The sequence below is a fragment of the Egretta garzetta genome, unplaced genomic scaffold, assembly GCF_000687185.1.
Source record: "Egretta garzetta isolate BGI_Z169 unplaced genomic scaffold, ASM68718v1 scaffold264, whole genome shotgun sequence".
Classification (NCBI taxonomy): Eukaryota; Metazoa; Chordata; class Aves; order Pelecaniformes; family Ardeidae; genus Egretta; species Egretta garzetta.
In genome coordinates this window covers 2,930,165-2,940,308 of record NW_009259685.1, presented here as the reverse complement: position 1 = coordinate 2,940,308, position 10,144 = coordinate 2,930,165, and positions in this window count along the sequence as shown.

Here is a 10,144-nt window from a genome sequence, read left to right as displayed (position 1 = left end):
CGTCCCAGGTTGGCTCCCTTCTATCCAGAGCGTCCCCGGCCACGGATCGTGCGCAGCTCCTGCGCCCGGCTGACTTGGAGAAGGGGGCTTCCTTCCCAGCCCTCTCCTCTTGCCCTTCCCTCCCACCAGCCAGCCAAAGTCATTACAGAACACAATTACTTCTGCATGTAGAGCCATGGTAATGTAAAGTAAAAGGCTGAGAAATTATTTCTACTGTTTGCCATAACAAAGGTGATTTCTCTGCAGGTGTCCCCCTTTCCTTCAGATTCCAGCACAGTAAATTTCACATCACATATTTAATGCAAACAAGAATCACTGTTTTGCTTAGAAAAAGCACCGTTTATAAAGTTTTAGAAATATTTCCATTCGTAAAACTGTATTACCATGAACAAAATGAGATTAAAAAACCCCTAAAAACCACAAGCTCTAATGGTATTGCAATCAATTCTTTTACAGGTTCCCAAAATCTAAATTTTCCTTGAGTTACTGCAATATGGTTTCATCATAAACTACGATGACTGTTCTATAAGAAGGAACCTTTCAATACCCTAATTATTTTGTTCACCATTATAGCTAGTTCTCAGTAAATGAAGTGAACTACAGATTTCTGTTTCAGTGGGGGACTTTTCTACAAAGTAAATATGGTCTGAATAATGATAATAATAATATATAATAATAAACAACAACAAAAATAGACCAAATGTAATATTCTTAATCAATGTTATTTAACCCTTGAACTAAAATAGAGACATCCACATATTTAAATGCGAGTTTGTATACCTAAATACCTATTCTGGGTATATATTACGTTTCAAAGACTTTCTTAAAATCATCATATTTATATATTTTTCTTACTCCAATAGCTTGATTAAATTCCATCAGAAACTGCTGTAGGTGCCAAGATACGAGTTGCTATACAGACACAAACATACGACTGCCAGGGGTGAGTATTTTCAGCCTCGCGTCCCCAGGCCAGCTTCCCCATCCATATATAAGCACCTAAACACCAAACCAGTATTCAGATATGCTCAGCAACCAGCATTTTCTAGTCAGTCTTTGAAATCAAGAAATACACTCGAACACACAAGATTCTTTTAGCAGATATCAAAATGAGAACTCGGAGCCAGACCTGGAGCATGCAGATCTGATAATGTGACAATTTCTTACTTTTTTGGGGGGCGGGGGGAGGGAATCACTCAACATCTTATTTGGGGAAAAGGGTTAGAAATGCCTCTGATTTTGCCAGTCCACTGAGGATATTGCACTGGTTTTGTCAGCTTGTGAGACAGTCAACCTCCGCCTCTGCCGCCGCACCTGTAGCCCCCACCACGGCGCCTCCGTCCTCACCGTCCCCGCAACCCATCCCTCTGTGGCCAAAAAGATCCCCGCTGCATCAGCCACCCTGCACGCACCGGCTGCGGTGGAGCAGCCTCGCTAAGCCAGCTCCAGCGGAAGATCACGTCCCAGGTTGGCTCCCTTCTATCCAGAGCGTCCCCGGCCACGGATCGTGCGCAGCTCCTGCGCCCGGCTGACTTGGAGAAGGGGGCTTCCTTCCCAGCCCTCTCCTCTTGCCCTTCCCTCCCACCAGCCAGCCAAAGTCATTACAGAACACAATTACTTCTGCATGTAGAGCCATGGTAATGTAAAGTAAAAGGCTGAGAAATTATTTCTACTGTTTGCCATAACAAAGGTGATTTCTCTGCAGGTGTCCCCCTTTCCTTCAGATTCCAGCACAGTAAATTTCACATCACATATTTAATGCAAACAAGAATCACTGTTTTGCTTAGAAAAAGCACCGTTTATAAAGTTTTAGAAATATTTCCATTCGTAAAACTGTATTACCATGAACAAAATGAGATTAAAAAACCCCTAAAAACCACAAGCTCTAATGGTATTGCAATCAATTCTTTTACAGGTTCCCAAAATCTAAATTTTCCTTGAGTTACTGCAATATGGTTTCATCATAAACTACGATGACTGTTCTATAAGAAGGAACCTTTCAATACCCTAATTATTTTGTTCACCATTATAGCTAGTTCTCAGTAAATGAAGTGAACTACAGATTTCTGTTTCAGTGGGGGACTTTTCTACAAAGTAAATATGGTCTGAATAATGATAATAATAATATATAATAATAAACAACAACAAAAATAGACCAAATGTAATATTCTTAATCAATGTTATTTAACCCTTGAACTAAAATAGAGACATCCACATATTTAAATGCGAGTTTGTATACCTAAATACCTATTCTGGGTATATATTACGTTTCAAAGACTTTCTTAAAATCATCATATTTATATATTTTTCTTACTCCAATAGCTTGATTAAATTCCATCAGAAACTGCTGTAGGTGCCAAGATACGAGTTGCTATACAGACACAAACATACGACTGCCAGGGGTGAGTATTTTCAGCCTCGCGTCCCCAGGCCAGCTTCCCCATCCATATATAAGCACCTAAACACCAAACCAGTATTCAGATATGCTCAGCAACCAGCATTTTCTAGTCAGTCTTTGAAATCAAGAAATACACTCGAACACACAAGATTCTTTTAGCAGATATCAAAATGAGAACTCGGAGCCAGACCTGGAGCATGCAGATCTGATAATGTGACAATTTCTTACTTTTTTGGGGGGCGGGGGGAGGGAATCACTCAACATCTTATTTGGGGAAAAGGGTTAGAAATGCCTCTGATTTTGCCAGTCCACTGAGGATATTGCACTGGTTTTGTCAGCTTGTGAGACAGTCAAAAATAAAGCAGCAGCTTTCACTGAAAGCTTAAAGTTGCAGCAGCAGCAGCAGCAATTTGAAAGCTGAATAAGTTGCAACTGGAAAACCAAAATGTTTGATTTCTGAAAAAAATGTTCCTGCCTGTCTTGTGGGTCTGAGCTCCAGGGCATCCTCCCCTGCTACGGGCCAGCCAGGTCATGTCCACCAACATGAAACACACTTGTGTCAACCTCTTGTCTGGAAGGAAAACGGTGCATGAGAGCAAATTCTGCTCCGAATGCACTGTGAAAGACAAAAATCCCTCAGACCTGGCCTGTGGAAGGCAACAGGAGTCTTAATCTTAACAGGAGATCCATTATCACAGTTTCTCAATTTTAATTTTTGATGCTTTTTTTTTTTTTTTGGCTAGACAGACTTTGACTTTTCAGGGATGCTGAACACGCAATTCTCACTGAAGTCACTGGCAGCTGCGGACATGCAGCATTTCTGAAATCCTGCTGTAACTAACTGCCAGAAGATGGCTGTTCAGAAAACAGGAGGGCCAAAAACTTGCAGAGTTCCACTGAAAATGGGGCAGACGGGAGCGAGAAATCCAGCGCTGGGCTTCAGATGGCAGGAGTTCATCCCATTTAAACAAGAAAAAAGGATGCAGCGAGCATGGCTGAAACCCTGCTCTTGCTAAATGAACAGCTCCCTGTTAACTGCAGCGAGACTTTTGCTGCATTTAGCGTTACAACATTTTTTAGGGTTTGGGGGGGGTTTTTTCATGTAAGGTAAGGTCTCGCTGCTTTAAAGCCCATCCCAGGACACGGAACAATTCCCAGTTTTATCTGTCCCGACCACACATATGAGACATGTGAGTGATAGAGGGCAGCTGCTGCTGTTGCTGCCGCTGGTGGTGGCTGCAAATCACACAAACCAACGCCTTCCTGTCCCTTGGGAGAGAAGTGAAGGTTCTGGTTTATAAGCAGTTAGAGAAGAAGAAGAAAAAAAAAAAAAAGAAAAAAAAAATCTACACCTTGCAGCAGACAGTGAGCCCGGGGCTGGCGGGGTGAGGAAGTTAATCAGCACCGAGCAGGCTGTTCGGGATGAGGCCAAACAGATGGCTCGTCTCTGAAACGGCAAAACGGGAAGCAGATGTGGCCACCGCTTCTCCCTACGCATAACTGGGAACCAGCCGGTTGGTGAGGAAATTTGCATAACAAGGATAATTTGGTATCAAAACTGTCCCTAGAAGTGATCTGAATGGATCTGGGCACAGTTGACAGTTTTCACTTCTTGTTTCCCACTCAGTGTTCAACCAGATTAAATTTTAGTTTTGAGCCTGCTCTTTGCCTGAGGTTGCTCTCGGCTATCTTCTAGGGAAACCTACGATGCAGAGGCAGGGAGGACTCGGCGGGTCTCTCCTGAAGCTTTTGGGGCCAAAACCCTGATCTCAGTTCAGTCAGTTGAAATTTTAGTGACTAACTTCAGCAGGCTCTGATTTTCAATTTAAAGTCCATAAACTTCACATCATCCTGTGAACAACCACCAAATCCGAGCCGGAGCAGGTATCCTCTAATTTGCGTGCACCGAAACTCATGGAGCCTGGATACGGGCACGCTAGAAGCCTGGGGCAATGCCCTCTGTAAGCCCCTTACTGCCAAGAGCAGAGCCAAGAGCCCCGGCGGAGGCCAGCAGCTCCCGGCGGCCACGGGGGGAGCAAGGGTGGGGGGCCTCCGCCTGCAAAGCCTCACCAGCCTGCCAGAGCCTTTGCACCTGCCAGTGCCCCACAAGAAAACTTGACCAAAAAAACCTGGGAAAATAGCATGAGGATTGAGGGGCCGGTTGAACGCGTAGATATGATGGACCAGAAGTGAAGGAGGGGGCTCTTTTTCTCTATTCCTCCCTATTTTGTTTCAAAGGATGTAGCAATGTCTATTTGATCACTACAGCTTGTATGTTACAGCGTCTCTGTTGCATTCCTTAATACATCGTATCAATTAAAACAGAGATCCAAAGAGCATTAAGGGAGGTTCAAATCTGGATCCCAACACTCCAGGTTTGCTTCACTGATAGCTGTAGCGTACAAAAAAGCACCTTTATCGCCTTAGGGAGAGTCCCGCGTGTGGCCGTGGGAGAGCACATAGGCTCATTCACCATTGCGCTGGAGGAGAAGAAGAGGGGGGGGTAGGTACTTGCTGAAAACGTGTATTTGTGGGCACTAACAGAATCACTGTTATATGAATTTTACTTCTTTTTTGTTAGCACAGCACATAATGTGCTTTACCTCCCCGCCTCAGAAGTCCTACTCTGAAACATTCACAAACTCTTTTATTTTGCATTGCATCCAGTCACTTAGTTCTAGACAAATAATATATATAGCACTTTATTTGCATAGTCTAGCAAATGCACATGGGAAATGCACTTAACACACACATGTATGTAGGGGGTTTTTTGGACTCATTAAATATTGGTACAAATTAGAATGATTACTTCTGCTTTGGAAACATCTGTCTCGCTATCCTTTCGTAAATGTAAGCTGGCTGAGACACAGACCAGTTTTATAAGGTCCGATGATGATAGCACCTGACAGGAGAACTCCTCCTGCAGCAACCAGAGTGATCCTGACCGAGTGAGAACAGCCGAGCTGCTGAAGAAGAGGCCGTGCCGACAGAGCCTGCAGTTCATGCACGTACGGCGGCCGCTTCTCCCCAGGCCGAGGCCATGTTGCATTTAACTGACCTTTACACAAAGGCCGGAGCCCGCGCAGCAGAAAGAGTAGAAACGCCCAAGATGAAAAGCTCGAGTGGTTTTAGGAAGACAGTGAAATGCACGTATTGATAGACTAAGGCGTCCAAAAAGAAGCGTTTTCAACAAATTTCCGAAGTGCAAACCAGGAGGAGGAGACTACAGGCACCTGCCCGAGTTTTGTTGAACAGTTCTTGATAGCTGAATCATAATTTGGTCATTGAAGGTAGGGGCAAATGTACCAGAAGTGATAGGAAGACCAGAAGGGAAATGAGGGGTGGTAGAAGATTGGGTGGAAAAATTAACACATCGAGTTCAGCAGTGAAGAAATTACTCTCTACCATAAGGGTTATTACCACGGAATTAAGAAAAGCCAAAACCAGTGCATTTCAGAGGAAAAAAAACCATTCTACCATCCTTAATAGTTGCGTGCCTTTTATAGTATGGGAGAGTTGGCCTCTTCTCTTGATTATCCTTAAATCTAAAATCAATTTGTGAACTAAAACGATTTTTTGTTTGGATTTTAGCAACTTTCCCCCTGACCAAATCCAGCCAGCCAATGCAGATGTTCTCGATACACATTCATACTTCCTTTTTTTCTTCAATACCTGACCAAGCAGAGAATCACATAGTGATTTAACAACTCCTCTCATGTTGTCAGTAACATTAAAAAAAATGTCTCTTTTCTTAATATCCCAGTCTCCAGACACACACAGTTCTGGAGCATATCCATTTTTTTTTCTAATGCAAGGGGTGTGTAGTTCTGTTGACTTGGGCGGGGGGGAGAAGGGAGGGTAAGATTACAAAAAAGTGGAAATGACTCTGAACCAAAAAGGAATAGCATTTCATCCTTTTATCTTTAAATTTATTCTATAGTTTCCGAAATCCAAGATACAATTTCTGAAAAGTTGGTAAACAGCAGTGCTGCTGTGAAACTATTACATCCTTCCCCCTTCCCTGAAAGGGAAACTGTAGCACAAAAAAAAAAGCCTAAATTCCTTACGCAAGATCATGTAATGAGTTTTTGCCAAAACCAGGAGCGCTAGCCAGGTCTTCTTGCACTTGCTTGTTCTCCAGCTGCAGACCAGGCTCCTCTTCAGCGGGTAGCAAACTCAGGAATCCGTATTTGCAGACCCTTGCACTAACTACTAAGAGCTGTAAAAAGGCATCAGGTCGAAGAATCCAGGCTTTAGATAACATCGAAGTGTGTGTGTGTGTGTGTGTGTGTGTGTACTATATGCGCATACACCATATATGCATCTAATTCAGAATATTCAATAATTTATGTATTTTTAACCAACAGTTGCCAGTTTTCCGTCCACTTCTTTGTTACTGAAAGCATCTTCTGTTCCCTAGATTTAGAGAGGATTTTGACCAAACAAAGATACATAATCCTGTCCACGATCGGTTGTTGGACAGCTTTTGCCTTGCAAATGTCTTTGATGCACGGATCGAAAGGAAAGCAATGCTGGGAGAGGGGCCCTCTGTCTGATGTACGGCACCGTGGGCCCTCTCTCACTTTTCTTACAGGCACATAATGTGCTGCTCAAATAAGAGTTTTACAGTAGCCAACCGATTTAACAAATTGGGATGCTTTGCTAAGCCTTAACAACACAATGCAAAAATCTCTCTATCTACCCTCCCAACTATTGCAGGAAAAATAAAAAATAAAAAAAAAAAACAACCAAAGAAAAACCCAAGAGGGCAATAGCCATGTGAAAATACTATGCTCCAAAGAAAAAGAAACCTATGGTGGCTTTTGTTAGGGGGCTAATTTACAACAGAAAACAGAAGACTCTCTGGAAACTTTGCACAAATACCAACGTGCAAAATAGAAACTTCAGATAAGCTGTGGAAAGAGGGTGGGATTTCCAGAAAATAGGGAAGGACTTGTTACACCCTCCTTGTCAAATTTTGCAGGATCACCACAGCTTCTCTGGAGAAACAGTATGTGCAGGGGGGGAAAGCTACGAGCTTTCCTTTTGGTTCTGCTTCTCCTAAATAAACTGCTTGCCTAATTTCCTTTGCAATTAGAGAAATATTCGACTCAGAAACCCATCCTTTCCACATCTTACCATGCTGTGAACTTTTGCTACTAAGCCTCTGGCCACTTCCATAAATTCATATTATGAATATTACTATTATTATATCAATACCTTACTTTGCCTCAAACGCTAGGTTGCACTAATCCTAAGCGAGGTCGAGTGGCTGGGGCAGTGAGAAGAGGGAGGCAGCTCCCAGCAGAGCCTTGCCAAAAGGCGTGCAGGGACAGAGGGCCAAGTCCCTGTGCTGTTTCACACCACGCCGACATGGGAAGTTACCCAGCCCGCCTCTCTCAGTGTTTTCTGAGGTCATCCTGGGAGCTTTTTCTCCAGAAAAGCCAAATAAATGCTTTGTCATAGGTAGGCTAGCAGGGTCTTGCTAAGCTCTCCCATCGCGACCGCCTCGTGACACCACGCCGCTCGGAGCCCTTCCCCAGCGTATGCACGCCCGGCGCCTTCAGCCTGGACGTGTCCCGCTGAAGCCATCAGCTCCTCGGGTGTCCGAGCTGCAGCGAGGGCTTGGGACGGTGCAGGGAGAAAAGCTGGCAGGGCCCCAGCCCCGAGCCACCACCCAGCCACCGCAGGGGCGTTCGTCTGCCTCCAGTCTTAACCAGGCCCCTGGAGAGACCCCATTTCCTCCCGAGGGCTGCATTCAGCCCCCCAGCACGCCTTGGCAAGCCTGCCAGCCCGTAGCTGGGACGGATGGAACTAGAAGAAACAAATGCACAGAGGTTTGGTGGCAGTGGAGGGGGGAAAGTAAATTTACACAGTAGAAAAAAATACTTGGGGGGCAGTAAAAATATGGAAAATGATTGCTGCAGAAAATTGCACTTTGCTCATTCTTGGCTTCTTTAGACTAAGCCTGCCTCCGCATCAGGAAAACACCGGGAGGACCGAAGGTAGATGGAAAAAACACTGGCCTTTACAGTTAGCTGCCTAAAAAGTATTATTGTAGTGATAATAATAAAAAAAAAGGAATAGTACAAATGCCATATACAATCACCATACAAAGAGCGGGCCTGGAAACGGCAAAGGTGCCTATCTCGGAGAAGGGATTTATCTATTTGTTTAAGGTAGCCTCCTATTAGTTTCCACTTTAACTATGTATCAGGAAGAAATAAAATAGGGATTTGGGATTGGCTTATGGAAGTTTTGAAAAACTACGTAACAAATTCCCGGACCCCACGGAGTGCCTTAGCCTGCTTTAGACGCAGAAATCAGGCACAGGATCCCAGAGCGCACCCCTCTCCATGCCACAGGCAGGGCAGCTGTGTCACACGGCATCGCCCCAGGCGCCAACAGGAGACTCCTCCCGCGGTCACCCCTAGCAAGATTTCAGTAGCAGCATGTTCAGACCCATCGGACAGACCAAGAGAGAGATGTTACGGCCTTTGCCTCTCTCTTCCCTCAGACAATTGGTCTTTAAAGCAAACGCTCCCTTCGAAAAAGGGAATTGCAGCGGCGTATGGCTTTCCCCGCCACCATCCATGCGCCGCCCTGTGCCGTTGCCTTTCCAGGGATTTGCCAAGCGGTGCTACCGTGTCGAAGACCGAACCCGTAGTCCAGTAATTTGTTGGTTCAACAAAAGGCATGGCTGAAACAAGCTGCCTGACTCAAAGAGCGTGCGCTTCCTGTTGTTGGCAGAAAGTGAGACTTCACGCTGTTCCCCCTTGCTTCCTTTAAAAACAGTGCCAGGAATTGATGTAAATTGGCTGCAAAGCGTCCGACCCACAAAGCAGGGAAGTGAGAAACTGTAGGACTCAGGAAGACAGAGCAGCATTAGCCACCTATATCTAAATATATATACGGGTTTTTAACATACATGATCAATGATCATGGATGGCATCAGCGATTTTCACTTGAAGTGTGCTCAAGGGGCTGGAGTCTTCAGCAGCTCCAGAGAATTCTTTCTCCGGAGAAATCAGTCGAGTGGTTTCTTCAGTCACAAAAACTAGCTACAATACCGACCGCAGATGGGCTTGCCTTACGCTGCCCAGGCAACTCGGTCGAACATTAGCCCAGAAAGTTAAGTCATTACCCAGCACGTAGGAGTTCTGTCTTCTGGGACTTCTGTCTGGTGGGTCAGGAGAAGGTCCCTGCACCGCCGGGGTAAGAGCGGCGCCAGATGTTCGACCCTATTACGATAGCACTAATGATTTTTGCTTGCAAGGCAACATGAAGAGAGCAGCAAATGCCATTTGCTATCAACCAAAACTCAAATGAATTCAGACTGTTGAATTAATTGGACTCAGCTCCTGTTACCCACCTGTTACGCACCTACATTTCAATGCATTTCCAGGATCTTCAGCATGGGAGGCTGCGCAGATCTGCTCATTTGCTCTGCTTTTAAAACTCCTAAGATTAGTTTCAGCACAAATGCACTGTATCAGGATTTTAACCTCTTTTCCCAACCCCAGTTTAAGATTACAGCCTGAGACACAGGGCTGTAAAAAAAAAGTCTTTAAAAATCTCATCTTTGTTAAATAGGGAGCTCTAGCCGGTTTTCACAGCTCCCTGAAAAAAAATCTTCTTAAAAATCAAAGCCCACCCAACGAATCAAGTTATCCTTAATAAAATGCCAGTAACAAGTCATTAATACTGCATGATTTTAAGTGACAAAACAAGGAAACATAACTTTGA